The 22,500-nt window shown below is 35.7% G+C and overlaps 1 protein-coding gene across 7 annotated transcripts in view; it reads right to left on the reverse strand.

Annotated features, from left to right (window-relative positions):
* The window catches only part of LOC144970476 (Ca(2+)/H(+) antiporter-like), a 188,173-nt gene that overhangs the window by 50,533 nt on the left and 115,140 nt on the right, over positions 1-22,500 (reverse strand). The window contains exons 1-2 of one of the 7 annotated variants that reach the window (XM_078910166.1): positions 19,979-20,013; positions 19,341-19,889 (exon numbers count right to left, since the gene is read on the reverse strand). The exons of 3 other annotated variants lie outside the window; for them this stretch is intronic. The gene's annotated coding sequence lies outside the window, so the exon portion shown is untranslated. Of the gene's footprint in view, positions 1-19,340; positions 20,064-22,500 lie in introns of those variants that run through there. 3 more of the 7 variants (XM_078910167.1, XM_078910163.1, XM_078910168.1) reach the window with 3 other exon arrangements.

Raw genomic sequence — 22,500 nt, forward strand, 5'->3', positions numbered from 1 at the left:
AGACAGACCCAGCTACTCAATCACTGTTGGGTGGACAGGACGGCGGGAGGGGGGGGGGGGTGTTCAGAAACAATGTCTCGACTGTACCCGGGATATATCTCTGTCTATTTGCGTGTAATATAATACATGAAACTTTAATTCAATAAAACTTCTTGAAAATGAAGTTCTGCCATAGTTATATATAATGGAGCTTAAGGCATAATTTGTGTATTAAGGACACGTTTATAATGTTGAAGAGTAGATAATATAATGTCTATTATGTTATTACCCCTGAAAACTACGAGTTTTTCCTATTTCAAGTGGGCAGGTCTAATTCTATCCAAGGAGTAGCAAGTAATACGCTTCAACAGTCGTGACGTCACTTCCCTCGTAATGACGCATGGTAACTTAGTAACTGGCTCTAAACTATCGGAACAATGGCGGACGCCCTTATGAAATATTTCTCCGACGAGCATAAAAGCGTATCCATAGGGAAAAATACGAAAACATTATAAATCTGATCATGTTTTGATTTTTCAACATTCTGATCAGAAGACATATGAAAAGTTCTAGCCAGCATGAAGAATAAAAAGTACCGATTTTCTTTGTTTAGAATCACGATGGCCGCCGTTGCTGGGCGACATGACATCAGACTATTGAATCCAAATGCTATTGTCCGTTTCACGGAGGCTACACATTTCGGCTAGTGTGTTGAGGACAGCAGCACAGTAGAATCTATGAGAGGACTTCTGGACCTCCAGATATACGTGTAGAGTATCGTGTGCCAACCCATTGGCTGATGTACAGGTCAATTCTCACAAACTCCTGGACAACTTGTGCGGCTATGTGGTCTTGTGGTATGACACTCGCTTTCGGATCGGATAGGTTCTGGGTTCGAGCCTCGCGCTCTGCTCATAGTTGAGTCCTTGGAAAAGGCTCTTTACTCACATTCTCCCACCGTACTCATGTGTAAAATGAGTACCTGGCCGTTAACATCGTTGTCTTTGTCCGAAAAATTGTAACATCGCATAACAGGCGTCATGTCCTGTCCTACATGTTAAATGTTGCTGTTGACAAGGGACCCCTTGTAAAGCGCTTTGAGCACATTTAGTGGATATTGCGCTATATATAAGCTTAATTGAAACTTACATCGGTGTTTCTTGGCTACGAAACTCTGGCTCCATGAGCCTGATGGCTCTGATCTGAAGGACTCCTCGAGCCCAAGACTCAAAACATTCCTACATTGTTACTCTATCGCATAAGTCTCAGGGGGTATCCCATCTGTACATTGTTTTGATAGTGTGCTCTTGGAATCTACACCTGTTTCTTATTTGAACCAATTCCCATTTGCCTTACCTTTTCTTGGGTGCTTTAATTGTAATTCTAGAACGGTTTACTATCCCATTTTCTTAATAATAATAATGCTGAAAACTTATATAGCGCTATAACTCCGAGACACCAGACTCTAAGCGCTTAAATTACAAATTACTTAGGCTGAAACATAATCATTTACACACACAAGCACACACACACACACAACACACACACACACACAACACAACACACAACACAAACCAAACCTATCTTGCCTCTCATACCATCTACTAAAATCGAAACAGATATGTTTTAAGCGAACGTTTAAAAATAGACAAAGATTCTTTTTCTCGAATGCTCTTCCTTTTTACTGGCGCTGATATGACCTTAATTTGTTGCAAGTTCCGTAAAACCCTTAAAAACAAAAACAAAACAAAGGTCAATCCCACAGCTTCAGGCAGACCAGCATAATTTACAACACTATGATAATATACACTATTCAATGGTTAATGAGTCAATCCTATCCCATCAAAAAAGTCCATTCGCTGTCACACGGTACAGAGAATTAACGCATTTTTCAATTTAAGTCAGAGAACGTTTAGGTACTTTATAGATAGTAAGCGCTTGGCGAGAAGCTCATAACACTGCCATCCGGAAGTATAACAGACCAACACACAAAACTATGTGTAACCATGAACGTTTATAGTCTGGTTAATACAGTTTAGTGAGAATTACTCATGAACGCGGATGGCAAAAAAACAATAACAAAGACCTGAGTGACGTCATCTTCGAACTATCTATAGATAGTATGCAGATGACGTCACTCAGGCCTTTGTTATTGTTTTTGCCATCCGCGTTTGTGAGTTGTTCTCACTAAACTGTATTAACCAGACTATAAACGTTCATGGTTACACAGAGTTTGTGTGTTGGTCCGGTATACTTCCGGATGGCAATGTTGTGAACTCCTTGGCCAAGCGCATTCTATCTATACATCGATTGATCAATACGATCTCCAGCTTGTTAAGAACAACAACAAAAAAAAACAACAAAAATTGAACCGAAACATCTTTGAAGTTATTTCCTTCTTCTTTAAACTCTCAGGTTTAATTTTTTGAACATTTCAAAGTCATTTTATCAATCAATATATAAGGTAAGAGTAGTTGTTTGTTTGTTTGTTTTTTTAGGGGGGGGGGGTAGTTTTGGGGTCTTTTTGTTTTGTTTTTTTTTTGTTTGGGGGGTATTGTATTGTTTGTTTGTTTTTGTTTTTGTCTTATTTGGGATCTTTTTCTTTTGTTTTTTTTTTTTTTTTTTTTTTTTTGTGTTGTTGTTTTTTTTTTTTTCTTCGTCTTGTCTTTTCTATGTGGGACGTGTTTTTTATTTATTCACACCCCCCCCCCCCAAATGTAGACGGCTTTTCGTCATGTTACCCATGACAGAAGACAGAAAGTCCAACAAATATTGCCCCAGGCTTAGAGGATTCGGATCAGATCATTCGTTGACATTTTAACACACTTAATTTGCATATTAGGCAAACGTACCTTGTTATTAATGACGCTGTAACCGAAATAGGTCGAATTCAGCGTGTGCATGTTTACAGGTCTGATAACCCAAATTATTATGATCTCATTGTTGTAATGGAAATAATCCCACACTAACACAAAGTGTTGCCCATTACAACAAGGTTATATCAATAGTAATGTAGTAATAATGTAAATTATTTATGGTGGCCTTTATATACACCTCCGTTGGAGGTGTACAAAAACGCACCGTTTTTATGCACCTCTGTTGGCGATGATGGTAAATTAGTGAAAATGTAGCTGCAACGTCCATGAGAAATAAATAGTTTTAGATTGTAATTTACCACGATGCTTAGTGATTACCGATGTACGTCTATACAATGATAATAAATGAAGGAAACACTTATTTAAAAAATCAAAAGTAAAAAGAAACATGGCACGCAAATACTGATCTCAAATAAATAAATAAATTTAGAAAATTAAAAAATAAAGTAATTTTTTTAATGACCTCAATGGGAATCGAACCGGCACTTTCAAGGCTAGAGTCCGACAGCTTGTCACTGCGTTACGGAGCCACTGACTGTTAGTCACATTTAAGAAGGTCTTTCTAAAACATTACTTTACCTTCAATGCAACTTCTATTTTCTGGTTTTATATTTCGATTTTTTAAATTATTATTATTTTTGTATAAATTCATTAATAAAAACATCCTACAGATGTCACAATATAACTTTCGCCATGTCCAAATACAGAAACGCAATATCGCGGATGAAATTGGGTGGGATGCGCATGAGTGACGGAGGTGTGTAAAAACGGTCCGTTAAGATACACGTCAATGGAGGTGCTTAAAAACACTACAATTATTTAAACCGCGTCTATTCCATATACAAACAGCTCTTGGCGCCTTTTCACTGCAAATATCAAAGCTACAATAACAGATCATACACAAAACATGCTTAAAACGTTCATATCATGAAAAATAATCCATAAACGGCTATATGGTCTAGTGGTATGACACTCGCTTTCGGATCGGAAGGTCCTGGGTTCGAGTCTCGCGCTCGTCGCATAGTTGAGTCCTTGGAAATGGCTCTTTACTCACATTCTCTCGCCGTACTAAGGTGTAAAATGAGTGCCGTCAACAGCGTTGTCTTGGTCCGAAAAATTGTAATATCGCCTAACAGGCGTCATGTCCCGTCCTACATGTTAAATGTTGCTGTTGACCAGGGACCCCTTGTAAAGCGCTTTGAGCACATTCAGTTGATAATGCGCTATATAAAGCTCAATTATTTTTTTTTAAACGAAACTGGTTTTAATGTATCAAAAACCTCCTAATAAAATAGGTCTTAATATTTGTCTGAAAGTAGATTCTGTATTGCATTTTCTTAAGGAAATTGGAAGAGAGTTCCAAATGGAAGGGACATCATGAAGAAAAGACCTGTCAGAAAACTTTTGGAGCCTTTTTTGAGGAACAGTTAATCGGAGTAATTACTGGGTCTAAAAGTTCTATAGGGATAGTACGATGGGATGAGGTTGCATAATAAATATGAAGGAGCAGTTTTATCGATACATTTAAAGATAAGATCAGCAATTTTGTATTTGAGTCTATATATATATATATATATATATATATATATATATATATTATATATATATATATATATATGTATGTATATATGTATGTATGTATGTATGTATGTATGTATGTATGTATGTATGTATGTATGTATGTATGTATGTATGTATGTATGTATGTATGTATGTATGTATGTATGTATGTATGTATGTATGTATGTATGTATGTATGTATGTATGTATGTATGTATGTATATATGTATGTATATACAGAGAGAGAGAGAGAGAGAGAGAGAGAGAGAGTGAGAGAGGGGGTGGGGGGGGAGGTTAGTCCTATAAAGCCATTAAATATTGCATCAGTTTGCATTTTTATGACTTTCCATACTTAATCTTCAATCCGGGGCAATAAAGTTATTTGTTTGATGTAGATACTGTAGCATTGAGGGAGAGGTGACCTTGAGTAAGATTATTCTAAAATAATGGATTTTCCACCCGTAGAAAACCATAGCCTTAACGAAAATGTGTCAATAAAATTAAAGAAGCGGAACCATTTTAAATTGAATGGCATTGTTATCCTAACCGACATCTCGTATCAAGCTTGTCAATCAGTTTTTGAATAATCTTACTGGCGATGAGAACTTGCTCTGTGAGTTTTCGCCAGCGACCGAGGAAGATCAGGTAATTTCAATTTTATAACACTCACCACATAAAACCTGTAACCTTGACCCCATCCCAACACCTTTACTTGTAAAATTTATTTTTTTAAATTGAGCCTTATATAGGGCAATATCCACTAAATGTGATCAAAGCGCTTTATAAGGGGTCCCTGGTCAACAGCAACATTTAACATGTAGGACGGGACATGACGCCTGTTAGGCGATGGCGATATTACAATTTTTCGGACAAAGACAACGCTGTTAACGGCCAGGTACTCATTTTACACCTGAGTACGGTGAGAGAATGTGAGTAAAGAGCCTATTCCAAGGACTCAACTATGCGCCGAGCGCGAGGCTCGAACCCAGGACCTTCCATCCTTGTTACCCATCAGGAGCATCTTGCTCCCATTATCACATATTTAATAAACGAATCTCTCCAGACTGGCACAGTTCCTCAATCTTTCAAAAATGCTATAGTCACACCTATTCTTAAAAAGGCTAGCTTGTCTTCAGAAGAACTTTAAAAAATTCAGACCTGTCTCAAACCTTACTTTCTGTCTAAAATTCTCGAAAGAATTGTTGACCACAGATCATAGGCCCTAAGAAACATTATAATAATAATAATAATAATAATAATCTTTATTGTCCAAATTAAAGGCAATTCATGTGAGGTAAACAATGCTCAGTTTGGTTCATGGTATGAACATCAACACATTTACAAATACAGACACAGCCATACACGAACATACACGCTTGCACATTGTTTCTACACGTGTATACAAAAGAAATGAGCGTACATACAAACACATATACATACATACATACATACATACATACATACATACATACATGCAGACATACATACAAACCAGCATATCATCGTATATGCATGCCTACATTCATACATACATACATACATACATACATACATACATACATACATACATACATACATACATATATACATACACACAGACACACACACAGACAGATAGAACGATACGATATATTTGCTGGGACAGCAGATAACCATATTATAAATATAGTGTCTTATATTAAGAAGAAGATGGCAATGATTGTTGATGATGATGATGATGATGATGATGATGATGATGATGATGATGATGATGATGATGATGATGATGATGATGATGACTACGATAATGATGATGATGATGATGATGATGATGATGATGATGATGATGATGATGATGATGATGATGATAACGACGGCGGCAATGTCGATGATGATGATTCACGACACTGCTTCTCGTTATTTTCATTGGTTGTCTCATTTTTCCACAGAAGATTTGTTAATTAATTTTATGGCGGTTGGAATGAAGGTTGTCTTATGTCGATTTGTCCGACATTTTGCTTCTAGATACCGTCTTCCGGAGCGCAGAAGTTGGAATTTTTCGTTCAGCGGATGCCTCTTTTCGTTGATAATGTTAAAAGATTTCTTCTCAACTGCATTAATATAAGTTGTGTCAAGGCTTCTAAGGTCTGTGTTAATTATTTTTGAAGCCTCTCTGAGGGTTCTATGTAGTTTGGATTTTTCTTTTGTTCCACAGCTTCCATACCACGTTGTGATGCCAAACGAAACGATACTCAATATTAATGACTTGTAGATTTGTATCATGGTCTTTCTGTTCACATTGAAAGACCTTAATTGTCTGAGTATATACAAGCGCTGGTTACATTTTTTGATGACATTGTTGGTGTGCGATTCAAATCTTAGACTGTTATCTATAATTACACCAAGGTATTTAAACGTTTCAACAGTTTCAACCGCCTGATTGTTAATTTTTGTTATTTGTCTTGCTCTTTTTCCTATTTTTCTGTGATCAAACAGTTGTTCCTTTGTTTTTGTTACATTGAGCTCTAGACAGTTATCGGCACACCATTTGCTGAATTTACTAACTTGCTCAGTGTATTTAAATTCGGAGACGGAATCATTGAGCAGGCCGAGTATTGCGGTGTCATCAGCATACTTGATGAGTTGGCAGTTATCAAAGCTAGCCACACAATCGTTTGTATAGAGGATGTAAAGTAGAGGTGAGCTTACACACCCTTGTGGGCATCCGTTTGAAAGAGTTTTTACTGATGATATATTTGAGCCTACTCTGACATGTTGGGGGCGATCGATGAGAAAGTTGTTATACCAGTTGATGAGGTAATGGGGAAGGTTTAGAGCATGCAGTTTACTAATTAATATGTTGGTTTTCATGGCATTAAAGGCAGACGAAAAATCGACGTATAGGATTCGGCAGTAGTTGGCGGGTGAAACATCCAAGTGATTTGATATTGAATGCATCACTGTGAGGAGTGCGTCTTCCACACTAAGATTTTGTTGGTAGGCAAACTGATATGGATCAAGTATGTGTTGGTCATATATAAATTGCAACAGCTCTCTTTTCAGAATCTTTTCCAGACATTTCATAATAATTGATGTTAAAGCAACAGGTCTATAATCATTCAGCTGAGTTGGTGGATTCTTTTTGGGTACTGGAATTATAGTCGATGTTTTCCATATAATTGGGATTTTCTGTCAATCAATTCGAAGCAAATCATTCTGCCTACAGGCAGTATTATACTAGAGAGACGGCTATGTTGAAGATCCAAAACGATCTTCTCTGTGCTGCTGATGAAGGTAACGTTTCTATTCTCGTCCTACTTGACATCAGCGCAGCATTTGACACTATCGACCATCCTATACTTCTTAGGCGCCAGTCTATAACTTCCGGACTAACAGGAACTGTGTTAGGTTGATTTCAATCGTATTTAACTGACGTTCGCAATTGATTTTTGGTTGACAGAAACGTCCACCCCCCCCCCCTTTTTTTTTTTTCTTTTGAATTTTGGGGCCCCCTTTTATTATCATTCTCTCGATGGTGTCATAAGGCGATATTATATTATTTATCCCATGTATTATGATGATACACAGCTTAAAATGTCAACAAAACCGGCGTTTTCGAATGGTCTAGTCTCTTCCATTTGCATTGAAATTGTCAAGAATTGGATGTCTAAGTAAATTGGCATTACATGAAGAAAAAAAAATGAAGTCCTTTTCTGCAATCCAAAGAATCTCACAGCATCCATTCAATGGCTAGAAACTTGGGTTTATACTTTCAAAATGACATATATACATGGGAAAACACATAAACTCTCTTGTAAAATATGGCATTTCGAACTTAGATCTAGAAAGATTTCACAATTATTAAAGTTTTAAAATAGTGCTGCCCTAAAAACTCTTGTTTCATCATGTATATGTTTGAGGATAGATTACTGTAATTCGCTTCTTCTTCTTCTTCTTCACAAATTGCAGCACATGCAAAATCATTCTACTAGGTTCATTCTAAGAAAAACGAGATCATATTACACCCATAGTATTGTCACTTCACCTGCTGCTACCTCTTGAATTAAAACTCAAATAATACTAATAATAATAATAATAATAATAATAATAATAATAATAATAATAATAATAATAATAATAATAATAATAATAATAATAATAATAATAACGCATGAAAGGTTCCATATAATATATTATATAGTTGTTTAAGTCTGTCGTCAGTCCGATATAAAGGAATAATAATATATCATATGATAAAAGATAGAAATTGTGATATAAAGATATAATATCTAGATGATATCTGACTTTGATTGCTTCATTTAGTTCCTTTTTCTTTATTTCAATATAACAAATAAACCATATTATCTACTGTTAATGGTCGTAAACGTTTGAAAAGATTCTGTAGTATCAAGATCGACGGAATTCAACCATGCTCAAAATGGTATTGAACTTATAAGCCCATGATGAATGAAGTTACGAGTCTCTTTGAAAAGTTACGATGGGAGTCAAACATTAGTAAGTAATAATTTCAGGGTGAATAATACATAAAGATAGCTCAATCTATTGCGTTGATTATTGAGTTGATTATTATCTTTCTTCTTTGTGATTTCATGTTTTATTGGTATTTTTAACTTTTAAAAGATGTAATAATGATAATAAAAATAATAATAATAATAATAATAATAATAATAATAATAATAATAATAATAATAATAATAATAATAATAATAATAATAAGAAGAAGAAGAAGAAGAAGAAGAAGAAGAAGAAGAAGAAGAAGAAGAAGAAGAAGAAGAAGAAGAAGAAGAAGAAGAAGAAGAAGAAGAAGAAGAAGTAGAAGAAGAAGAAGAAGAAGATGAAGATGAAGAAGAAGAAGAAGAAGAGAAGAAGAAGAAGAAGAAGAAGAAGAAGAAGAAGAAGAAGAAGAAGAAGAAGAAAAAGAAAAAGAAGGGCTTTATTGCCCCAAGCCAAAATAGTGGCAATTTAATAATAATAATAATAATAATAATAATAATAATAATAATAATAATAATAATAATAATAATAATAATAATAATAATAATAATAATAATAATAATAATAATAATACTTTATTGCATCCCAAAAAGAAAATTTTTTGTACAGACGTGTTATACGTAATTTACACAATAAGATAAAAATACAATGGAAATAGGATGTATATATTAAAAAAGGAGCAGCTCTATAACCGGAGCTGCGCTTTATAATATGAATAATTTCAACACTGTAAAATAGTTAAAACTGTCACTATAAATTGAAAATTGAAAAGATTGCAAAACAAATAAATTAATAAATTAATATTTATATTTTTAAAAAGTAAAAATGAGAAATAATTATATAAAATGATTATTGCTTGTTGTTATAAAGCCTAATACTGGACGGCAGAAAAGATTGTCGGTGTCTCTCTGTTTTTGTTGAAATAGAGAAAGGGCGACCACTTCTTTCTGACATAATAATTGATGGTCTTAGTGGATGATACTGGTCATTTAATATTTTAGTTATTTTATTAATACAAAATTTCTCGTATAAAAGATCTACATCGTCAACATCATTTATATAGCGTTTAATGGATTTTTAAATATTTGAATTTATTTTGTTCCTTTCCACTGCTAAGCAATTGCCTCCCCAAGCTGTTATACAAAATGACAAAACACTTTCGATTACTGCTCTATAAAATAATGTGCAGAGAGTTTTATCTATTCTAAACTGAGAGAGTTTTGATAAAAAATATGTACGTCTGCACATCTTATGCCTTATTATTTTCAAGTGTTCATCCCACTTGAGCCTGTCATCAATCGTTACACCAAGGTATTTGTAGTGAGGAACTTGCTGGACGAATTGGTCCTTTAATTTTAACGGTTCTATCGGTTCCTTCACTCTCCTAAAGTCAATCACTAGCTCCTTTGTCTTGCTTATGTTAAGCTCTAGGTGGTGGGCATCACACCAAGACACAAATCTATCAATTTCTTGCCTATAATCCACTTCGTTGCCATTTGTTATGAGGCCTTGAAGAGCGGTGTCATCTGCAAACTTTATTAAAGGTACACTCAGGTTTTGACTTCTACAGTCATTCGTGTATATTGTGAATAATACAGGGGACAATACACAACCTTTATGAGCACCAGTATTTGTAGTTATACAGGAAGATTTGTTTTGTCCTAATTGAACATATTGTGCTCTCTCCGTAAGAAATTCGAGCACCCAAGCAATTATATACTTGTTTAAATTCAGACTAGTCAATTTTTGAACAACCAACTGAGGTTGCATTGTATTGAACGCTGAAGAAAAATCTGCAAAAAGCAATCTGCAATAGCTCCTAGCGTGATCTAGATACCTGTAGATGTTGTTTGTAAACAGCAAAATGGCATCCTCTACGCCACGTCCTGGTTTGTAAGCAAATTGATGACTATCACTCAATGGCATAAACTGATTCCTAATTTTAACAAGAACAAGTTTTTCTAAAGATTTCATGACTATTGAAGTCAGTGCAACAGGTCTGAGATCGTTCATAGTTTCAAGTTTTTCTTTTTTTGGAACAGGAATAATTTTTGAAGTTTTCCAAATTTCAGGGATCGAAACGCATTGGAGGGACCAGTTAAAAATATGTGTATAAATGGGGGAAAGCTGATGGGCACATTCTTTTAATAATTTTCCTTTCAATCCATCCGGCCCAGCAGCCTTCCTCTCGTTTAGTTTCGAAAATACGAATCTCGTTTCCTCTTCTCTGACCTCAATAGTCATTTCATCTTCCAAAGCCCTGTCTAATTTATGTTTTTCATTTTCAATATCAAATTTGTTTGCTGTGTCGAAACGTGAATAAAATTTATTTAAAGTTTCAATTTCAATATCTTCTGATATAATCGTGGGCTTTGGATTATAGTTAACAGCAGTTTTAAGCCCCCGCCACGTGTCCCGTATATCCCCAGAAGAAAAGCATTTTTCAATTTTATTTTTGTACTTGTCTCTACAACTAGATATTACCCTCTTTATCTCTTTTTGTTTTGTTTTCAGATCTTTTTTGTTTCCACTAGTAAAGAGAGTTTTCTTTTGGTTCAATAAAAGTTTTAGATCTTTTGTTTTCCAAGGCCTGTTGTTAGGATAATATTTTATTTCTTTTTTACAAGACACTAGCTGTTCACAGAATTTTAAATACTCACTCACACAGTCATTCAGCTCATCCACACTATCACATGATTCGATAAAAACATTCCAGTCAGTGCATTCAAAACAACCACGCAAATCTTCACACACACTTCCGTTCCAGATCTGTACACGTTTCTCATTTGGTTACACATTTATAGTAATAAAATAATATATTGGACATCTTTCTTAGCAATCTTCTCTCGAATCATGTTATGCCTTTAAGTAAACCTAGCACCATGTCTGCTCGCCAGATCAAAATGACCATCCCAACAAACATACAAAATATATCTTATGTGTTACCAATAGTGTGAGTCAAAACATTGGTTCCAATCTCCTTTGAAGTGTGAAGGAGGACTGGATACAAACATTGTGCACCTGATCTTCTGAATTCAAAGTGATGGTATCTTATTCTCTAGTCTTAATAGATTCTGGTAATAAATAAAATAGATAAATTTGTCTCTAGGGTCTTTTCCAAGGAAAGACTGGAATAACCCAGGCGTCAGCCGCAGTGCAGCGCTTCAAATTGATCTAAGGTGGGGTGATTTGCTCAAGGCCACAAAGTGCAGCAGCTGGTGATCGAACTCGGTACCTTTCGAGTACGAACTCAAGACCGTACCTCTGAGTCACGCCATCATTTAAAGATCATCCATCCCTTGCTCTTTTACGCCTCGAAATAATAACAATCTGCCAAGACATGACACTTTATGATTCGATATGCAACCTATTCATTGTTTGTCCTCCGGAGGACTGGTCATTGGTTACACACTTCCAACGAGTTTTGAGCCGGTAGAGAGGAAATTGTGACGTCACGACCTCTGCTTCTCATTACAAAAAGCAATAACAAAAGGTTGAATGACGTCAACTTCATCCATTCTATTTATTGAAAGTCAAGCAAAGGATTTTTGAAAACTTAATGTTCGGAATAGGATTCAATAGTCTGATGTCACGTCCGCCAAACAACGACCAGCTTGATTCTAAACAAAGAAATCGGTACTTTATTTTCTTCATGCTGGAAAGAACATTTTCACATGTCATGTGTTCAAAATGTATAAAAGACAAAACATGATCAGATTTATAATGTTTTTCTCCTCTGGATACACTTTTATGTTCGTCGGAGAAATATTTCGTAAGGGCGTCCGCCATTGTTCCTATAGTTTAGAACCAATTATTAAGTTACTATGCGTCAATTCGAGGGAAGTGACGTCACGACTGTTGAAGCCGATTTAGAAGGCTAAACCCCAGCTGGGTGCAACCTTGGAAGCGCCGCATTTGGAACCAGTTGAGAAATTTCAATTGCAAACAATCAAGAATCCCTTTATTAGGGGACAGCGTGGCTCAGCGGAACGGTCTTTGCTTCGTACCAGAAAGATACCGAGTTCGAGTACCCGTAACGTTTTATGGCCTTGAGCAAGTCACCTCGCCCAAGCTCAGTTTGCGGCGCTGCATTGCGGCTGACGCCTGGGTTATTCCAGTCTTCCCTTGGAAGAGACCCTAAAGACAAATTTCCCCTTGGGGATGAATAAAAGGGATTTTATTTTATTTTATTATTATTACACACACACACACACACACACACACACACACACACACAACACCTGGACAAATAAATCAAAACTAAACAAGCTCTATAGCCATTTTGTATCATGTTGATATGATTTAACCTTATAATTTATCACCTATAGATAGTATGCGCTTGGCTAAGAAGCCCATAACATTGCCATCCGGAAGTATAACGGGCCAACACACAAAACTGTGTGTATCCATGAACGTTTATAGTCAGGTTAATACAGTTCAGTGAGCATTACTCATAAACGCAGATGGCAAAAAAACAATAACAAAGATCTGAGTGACGTCATCTTCGAACTATCTATAGATAGTATGCAGATGACGTCACTCAGGCCTTTGTTATTGGTTTTGCCATCCGCGTTTGTGAGTTGTTCTCACTAAACTGTATTAACCAGACTATAGATAGAATGCGCTTGGCCAAGGAGTTCACAACATTGCCATCCGGAAGTATAACGGACCAACACACAAACTCTGTGTAACCATGAACTTTTATAGTCTGGTTAATACAGTTTAGTGAGAACAACTCACAAACGCGGATGGCAAAAACAATAACAAAGGCCTGAGTGACGTCATCAGCATACTATCTATAAAAGTTCATGGTTACACAGAGTTCGTGTGTAGGTCAGTTATACTTCCGGATGGCAATGTTGTGAACTCCTTGGCCAAGCGCATTCTATCTATATCCGTCGTTGTATACCCGGGCTACTTTTACCCCATGCCTATTTTATCACATTTTTCTTAGACAAATGATAGGCGTAGTGTCACAGCTCATGTTTTTTTGTTTGTTTTTTATTATTTTGCGTGTTAATGATAGTTGAATAAAAGTATCTATGTACATGCTCATTTTTAATACTTTTTTTCCAATTTTGAAAAATAGCAAAAATCTCTAGGATTGAGTGAGTTAAGCTGAAAAATTAATTTTTAGGCACGAGGTTCTTCCCGAGGTTAAATTAACCCATTTGAGACGATTGTCACATATTAAAGACGTAGACTTTTGAACGGAGACGGCTCATTGCCATTCAGAAATCAAAGGGCTGTTTTTGAAATTGAAGACACGAATTATGTAGGTCAGACGAAAGAAAGCCTTGAAAACACCCACGATAATCTATACAATCTGTTGCATGCTCAATAAATTTTCGTCAAGGTTTTCATCAGTGTGTTTTTTCTTTGTTGTTTATTTTGTTAGTTTTTTTTTTTTTTGTTTGGTTTTTTTTTTGGGGTGGGGGGAGATTGTTGTTTTTTTTTTTTTTTTGTTTTTTTTTTTGTTTTTTTTTTGTTTTTTTTTTGGGGGGGGGGGTTGTTTATTTGTTTGTTTCTGTGTTTTGTTTTGTTGGTTTTTGTTTTGTTTTTTTAATTTTTTATTTATTATATTTTATTTAATTTTTTTTTTTTTTTTTTTTTGGGGGGGGGGGGGGGGGGGGGGTTCGTTAGTCGTTTTGTTAGTCGTTTATCGTGTTTTGATTGTTTGTTTGGGTTTTCGTTTCGTTAGTTTTTGTTGGTTTTTTTTTTGTTTGTTGTTGTTGTTGTTGTTGTTGTTGGTTTGTTTCATTTTTAAAGGATTTAATATTTGAAATAAGCCCTTCCCGTTTGTAATTTCAAATCGATCCACTAACGAATATACAGTTTTCCTTGTGATATTAAACATTCTTGCGACATTGGTCGACAGCTTGAAGATGACCAATGGCACGTGCAAGTTGTTCTTAACTAAGTCGTGGCATCGCGTAGATTAATGGATGGTATTTTGCATTGTGTTTTCTTGTCTTGAAAATGTTTCAAGAAGACACGGATGCCAAAAAATTAATCTACACACTTCTTGTCCAGAGTAAGAGGCTAAAAGGTTATTTTAGCACGTGCGCGACGTGGTGAGCGAATTTCAGGTCATATATATATATATTCGTTCGTCTGTAGTGTTTCATTCATCCTGTTTTGCTGATAAAGGGATAAAGGGATACCCGAAACGTCCACATTATCTGTTTTCGTTTATTAAATTGAAGCTTACATTCAATCTCACATTGTTTTTTATTTCTTCGAGCTTCGAGCAGCAACATTTAACATAACCCAGAATTCTAAGGATTGCTCACCGATTTTTGGGTTCACTTTGGGCTTAATTGGGAGCGATCAAAATTCATATTTTCGTCCAATCGAGTCATCGATCACATCATTTGCTGTCCAACGACTGTAATAAACCTGAACCTGAGCATTTTATATAGCGCAATATCCATTAAACGTGATCAAAGCCTGGCCAACAGCAACATTTAACATGTAGGACGAGACATGAGAGTATGGGAACAAAACAGAACAATGGACGTTTCGGGTACAAACCCTTCGTCAGCACAACAATACACAAATTAACGTGGAAAACAAATAAATTAAAATATAATGGAAAATAACTTGTCTCGTCTGTACTCAATGGTGGTTGCAGCAGTTCATTCATACTGCAGCCACCAATGAGTACAGACGAGACAAGTTATTTTCCATTATGTTTTATTTTATTTGTTTTCAACGTCGTCAACCTGTGCATTGTTGTGCCGCGAAGGGTCTGCGAAGGGTCCGCATACTTGTTGCACAATTGTTTAGATCTTTATTTTGCTTTGTCTAGCTTGCATTCTTCAAAAAGTTTTATTTCAAAACTTGTTTATGTCTGATGAAGGCTGCAGCGACGGGGATAAATCGTGTTTCATGAATCTCAAGGACATTTTATATTATATTTATCTACAACAATATAAACAGTCAGGTCTCAAGGACATTTTATATTATATTTATCTACAACAATATAAACAGTCAGGTCTCAAGGACATTTTATATTATATTTATCTACAACAATATAAACAGTCAGGGGTAGACAGTCTGAAAATTAGGTAATTATAGGTATGGAATAATTGTTGTAATTAAATCATTACGATTTCATTTTTCTCTGGAGGTGATTTTTGTTGTTGTTGGTGGTGGTGTTTGTGGTGGTGGTGGTGGTGGTGGTGGTAATGGTTGTGGTGGTGGTAGTTGTGGTGGTGGTGGTAGTGGTGGTAGTGGTGGTGGTGTTGCTGTTGTTGTCGTTATCGTCGGTTTGCATATTTATGTGTAAAAATGTGGATTGGAGTTTGTGTGTATGCGCGTGTGTGTGTGTGTGTACATGTGTGTGTGCATATAATAATATGTATTCTATAGGTAGATAGTATGCGTTTGGCTGAGAAGATCACAACATTGCCATCCGGAAGTATAACGAACCTACACACAAATCTATGTGTAACCATGAACGTTTATGGTCTGTTTAATACAGGTTACTAAGAATTACTCATAAACGTGGATGGCAAAAAACAATAACAAAGACGTTAACTGCATTCTATCTATAGCATGGATATTATGTGTGTGATCGTGTCATAGTTGTCGTCGACCCAATATTATGACAACGCGACAACGACAGAATTTATGACGTCAGCTTTTCACAGACTCGATTGCGACTCCGTAAAACGTAAGAGGGCCTGAAGGCCTGAAGGGGGTCAAAGAATTCGATTTCGCTGAGTTACAGATTTCAATTCATGAATAATAAATAGCATTAGCTTGTGTGTGTTTGTATGTGTGCGTGTGTGTGGGTGGGGGGGGGGAGTATCTGTGTATGTGTGTGGGTGTGTGTATGTAGGGTTGGGAGGGAGGGTGCATGTGTGTTATGTCATGTCATTTCTGAACATGCTGACGGTACACAATAGTCGCTGCTGTGCAAGGCAAAGTAATGATTTAACCACCATGCTCCGAAAATAAAATTATATCATAACATGTTTTTTAAAAATGTTGGCCAGAAAAGTTTGTCCTTCAAAAATGACCCTCATCTTGCCAAAAAAAAAAAAACAAACAAAAAAAAAAACAAAACAAAACAAACAAACAAAAACCTCTCAAACTTCGAATTTCTTTGAACACTTTCTTGAAGTCCCAGGTTTGAGATATTTTGACAAGATGAGGGTTATTTTAATCCATCGATATTTGAAAGACGAGTTTTTTGGCCAAAATATTTTTAATAAGGTTTTTCTCTTTTTTTTTTTTCCTTTTTTTTTTGGGGGGGGAGAGAGAGAGAGAGAGAGAGAGAGAGAGAGAGAGAGAGAGAGAGAGAGAGAGAGAGAGGGAGAGAGGGAGAGAGAGAGAGAGAGAGAGAGAGAGAGAGAGAGAGAGAGAGAGAGAGAGAAGTTATTTTCGGAGCGCCGGTTTTGTTTTTACGTTCATAACCCTTTCTTTCCTATATATTAGATTATGTTACACTATAATATGTTATAATATATCGTATTTTAAACAAATATAGAAAAAGGAGAGGCATGGTTTTGGGGTTTATTTTTCTTTTATTTTAGTTTTCTATTTATTTTTTTTTTTGTGCCTTGTTATTTTGTTTGGTTGGTTTTTGTCGGGTTTTTTGTGTGTTTTTTTTGGGTTTTTTTTTTTTTTTTTTTTTTTTTTTTTGGGGGGGGGGGGGTTTGTGTGTGTTTTTTTTTATTCTTTTGGTTCTTTCTTCTTCTTTTTTTTTAACAGTATATTGACGATACAAATCCCGATTGATGACCTCGTAAGTTCTTATAGTTCATGCTGATTCATGAGTCACAAGTACAATATTAATTCCTCTTTGGGTCATGAGACAGATCGTGTTTTGTGTACCACAATGACGTCATCAATCGATCTACATGTGTTGTTTTCTTTAGATATCACTATTAATTTTACTATTAAACGAAGAGAGAAAATGTGTCATTATCATTATCAGTGATTGTATTGTCCTCACAAGGATACAGTCTATCTATTCACCCCCGCAAAAATGTTTTATTCTCTATTGTCTTCTGGCACTTTCCTACTCACTTCATCTCTTGTTGTTACCAACATAAGTGCCCGCTCCACTCACTTTTCTCAGTCTATCTATTCAAAACTTAACTTGAGCTTTTATATAGAACAATCTCCATTAAACGTGCTCAAAAGCGCTTTACAAAGGGTCCTTGGAGATTATTACATAAGTTTCTTAAATCTTTAAAAAGAAAATAAATCTCCACCTTTTAAATAGCACATTATAATAGCACTAGATAGATCACATAGCCGCACTGTTCAAATATTATTCGTGATAAGAGATGCAAAAGGAATCCGAACGTGCTAAATACACAGATAATATCTGTAGAAACACCACAATAGAAAGAACAAATATTATGTACATAATGCGGCAAAGCGGCCGCTCCTAGGCCTGAAACGGAACACAACACACGTGTAAATTTAAATTGAGCTTTATATACCGTACTATCCACTAAATGTGCTCAAAGCGCTTTACGTTATGTTGCATGTTTAAAACCGACTACGCGATAACGTGGTTATGACACTCGTTTTAGGACCGGAAGGTCAAAGGTTCGAGCCCTACTCTCAGCGACTCATAGTTGAGTCCTTGGAAAAGGCTCTTTTCTTCCATTCTCCCATCGTACTCGTGTGTAAAATGACGTTAACAGCGTTTGTTGTCTCTATCTGAAACAAAATGAAATATCATTTCCTAACAGGCGTCATGTCTTGCCCTACATGTTAAGTGCTGTTGTTATCTAGAGACGTCTTGTAAAGCGCTTTGAATGGGTTTAGAGGATATTTTGCTCTATACTATATACATGTTCAAGTATTTTTTTTCTGTTTTTTTTTTCTTTCTTTTTTTGGTTGTCTTACGCTCGTTTGCTTTGGTCTTTTGTTTGTTTGTGTTTTGTTTAAGTTGTTTTGTTGTTGTTTTTTTGTGTGTGTGAGGGGGGGGGTGGTTGTTGTTGTTGTTCTTTTGTTTTGTTTTGTTTGTTTTTTTGTTTTTTTTTTGTTTTTTTTTTTAATGGGTTTTTTTAGTTCAAATGATAGCAAGCAATTGCTACTGTCCGTTTCACGCTATAGAAACCGGGATAAACTCCAGCTCCATGGGCCTAATCGCGCGGAAGGACTACAACTAATTTAGCAGGTTGTTTGTTTTGGGGTTTTTATTTGTTGTTGTTTTTTTTTTTTTGTGTTTTTTTTTTTTTTTTTGTTGCTTTTTTTTTTTGTATTCTTTTTGTTTTGTTATTTTTAATTGATTTTTTTTTTTTTGTTTTTTACTTGATTTTTTTTAAAATATCTTTCTTCACTTTTTTTTTTTAATTTGTGTTTTGTTTTCAATCTTAATTTTAAATTAATTCTTCTATCTGTTTCTTTTTTTCTTTTTCAGTTCCTTTTTTTTCCACCTCAATTTTTACTCATAAAACTCACCTTGTTTTTTTCTGAATACCTCAAAAATAGAAGTTATGATCCATCAGTATCCAACAGCCTTTAGAATCACCATCCTCGTGATTTTTTTTTCTAACACAGCAATACGTAAATCACGTTTCTTATGCCTTAAAAGTGAATTATATCAACACAAAAAAACAAACAAAAATGTGAGCTTTATATAGCGCAATATCACAAATGTGATCAGAGCGCTTTACAAGGGGTCCTGTCAACAGCAACATTTAACATGTAAGACAGGATATGACAGCAAAAAAAATAATAATAAATAACGAAAGAAAGACAGAAAAACATCACGGGATATATCACGAGGGTGGTTTCGTTTTTTTAAAAAAATAGTAGCAACTTGAAAGACTAAAAATTTACACAGGTTTCTCACAACAGTCCAGAAATTTCACAGTTATTATGATAAAACAAGTTGATATTTAGATATTTAGATTTACCTGCGTATACAGTTTTTTTGTTGCTGTTATATGTTGTTTTTTTACGCTGTGATCTTTGCTAGCTTACTATCTTTTTTTTTTTAAACACGTCCTGCGAAGAATATGAAAGGAAGAAGACACGGGTTGATATTCTAATCTTGAAACATGATACCCTACTATCCTACTTTTCATGGGACGTACCTGTTGTTGTTGATTTGACAGTTCTCTGTAACTGTGTATTTTTTCATTATTCCTACCTCTGACACCCCACTCCCCCCCCCCCCCCTCACACACACACACACACACACACACACAAACCTTTCTCTCCCTTCTTTTGCTGCGGTTCCCGAAACACGATTTACGAGAACATTGTAAAAAAAATAAAAATGCAAGCCGTTTAAATGCAATGTCGGTTTATCTGGAGTGCTACGTCTACAAATTGAAGAGGGCTAAGGTTTTTAAAATAATATTATTATTTGAAGCTTTTGAGCATATTCTACGATATCTTAAAGATGGTAGTCCTTCAGAGCCGGAGCTTAACCCGGTTTCTATAGCATGAAACGGACAATAACGATTGCTTGATACCCTTTATACCCTATATAAAGCTCAATATTTTTTTTTTATATAGGACGCTAGCTAGTATATCAGAAAGTATTTTCCGGCAGATCCAACAGACCCAGCTATCCAATCGATATTGGGTGGACAGGGGGTGGGGGGGGGGGGGGGGTCAGAAAAAAAAAATCTCGACTGCACCCGGGATCGATCTTGGATGGCAAAAAAGCAATAACAAAAACCTGAGTGACGTCAACTTCGTTCTATCTATACGCGTTTAAGGTATGTACTCGTATTTTGGGTTGGCCCAATTCACCTGGCGAACAGAACTGGTGAGTAGTGCCCTTAAAAGCATACCATCACTAATATTATGTCTATTGACAATGGACGAACTGCTTAACAAGTCAAGGGTTACTGATTTTGCATTTAATATCACGTTGTTCGCTTTAATCAAACACGGACGAATGCTATAAACTTTTCCCAAGTCGGCGATTTTCAATGAATCAATGCTATAATATTAATTTATCCGATATTATTATGTGTTCAACGGAGGGTGTCAAACCTCAAACCGACACGGCTCGGCTAACTCTATAAGTGATTGTGCTCTGAACAAAATTAAAAAAAAAAAAAACAAAACAAAAAAAAAAACCCATTAAATAAAATACCATGTATCTAATTAATATTAAAATTTTGGCCTGAAAATCGTCCTTCAAATACCGATCGATTAAAATGGCCCTCATCTTGGCAAAAACTCTCAAACCTTGGACCTCGGCGCCGAAGTCCCAAGTTTGAAAGATTTTATTTTTTTTGCCAAGATGAGGGTCATTTTATTCGATCGACATTTGAAGGACGATTTTTCTGGCCAAAATTTTAAATACGTGTTTTCTGTTAGTTTGCTTTTATATCCCGAATCAATAATACGGGAACTTAGTGTCGAGACTTATTTTTATGAAGAAATTATAATGTCCTTCTTAATGGCTTATTTATTAAATGTGATTTTGTTCTCGTCCCACTTCCTTCTCCATTTGATATTAATTTGGCTGTGATTGAGAGATCTGGGACAACAACCCTATGACAATGTCATGTTTCTCTTAATAATTTTAATGTGTTTTAGTTATCGTCCCACTTCCTTCTCCATTTGATATTAATTTGGCTGTGATTGAGAGATCTGGGACAACAACCCTATGACAATGTCATGTTTCTCTTAATAATTTTAATGTGTTTTAGTTATCGTCCCACTTCCTTCTCCATTTGATATTAATTATTAATTTGGCTGTGATTGAGAGATCTGGGACAACAACCCTATGACAATGTCATGTTTCTCTTAATAATGTTAATGTGTTTTAGTTATCGTCCCTCTTCCTTCTCCATTTGATATTAATTTGGCTGTGATTGAGAGATCTGGGACAACAACCCTATGACAATGTCATGTTTGTAACTCTCTAAATAAATATTTTTTTTTGTTTTGTTTTTTTATTGTTTGCCGTTTCTATCTTTCTTTTTCTTTTTTGTTTCCTTTCGTTCTCAATTTTTCAATGTTTCCCTACATTTGGCTTTATTTCTTTAATTCTTTTTTTTTTTTTTCATTTTTCCTTGGTTCTCATTTTCACAGTAGGCCTATACACAAACGACTGTCGAATTCAAGATCCAAGCGTGCCTCTCATAAAATTTACCGATGACACCCCACTTCAAAGTCTTATCGCTGATGGCAACGAGGAGGAGGCATATAAAACTGAAATAGATAGATTTGTGTCTTGGTGTAATGATAAACACCTCGAGCTTAATGTAAGCAAGGCAGATGAGTTAGTTGTTGACTTTAGGAAAGTAACTCACTCACTCTCACTCTATCCCATGACCGGTGTGTCGTCGGGGGGACTCTCGGGGTGCAGACTTCAAGATTCGACGCCACTCATCGCGGTCTTGGGCCTTCCTCAATAGATTGTTCCACGTCAATGCTGTCCAATCTTTAAGGTTATCCTGCCACACTTTCCTCTGTCTTCCTCTTCTTCGGCAGCCTTCTACTTGTGCCCTGCAATATTGTCTTGCATAAGCTTTCGTGACTTACGAGGTGACCAAACCAAGACAATAGGAAAGTATAGGAACAGATTGAACCACTCAGGTTAAAGGGCCAGTCTGTAGATCAGGTTCATTCCTATAAATACCTGGGCGTG

This window comes from Berghia stephanieae, chromosome 4, assembly GCF_034508935.2.
Source record: "Berghia stephanieae isolate SIO BIC M18660-M18661 chromosome 4, UCSD_Bste_1.3, whole genome shotgun sequence".
NCBI lineage: Eukaryota > Metazoa > Mollusca > Gastropoda > Nudibranchia > Aeolidiidae > Berghia > Berghia stephanieae.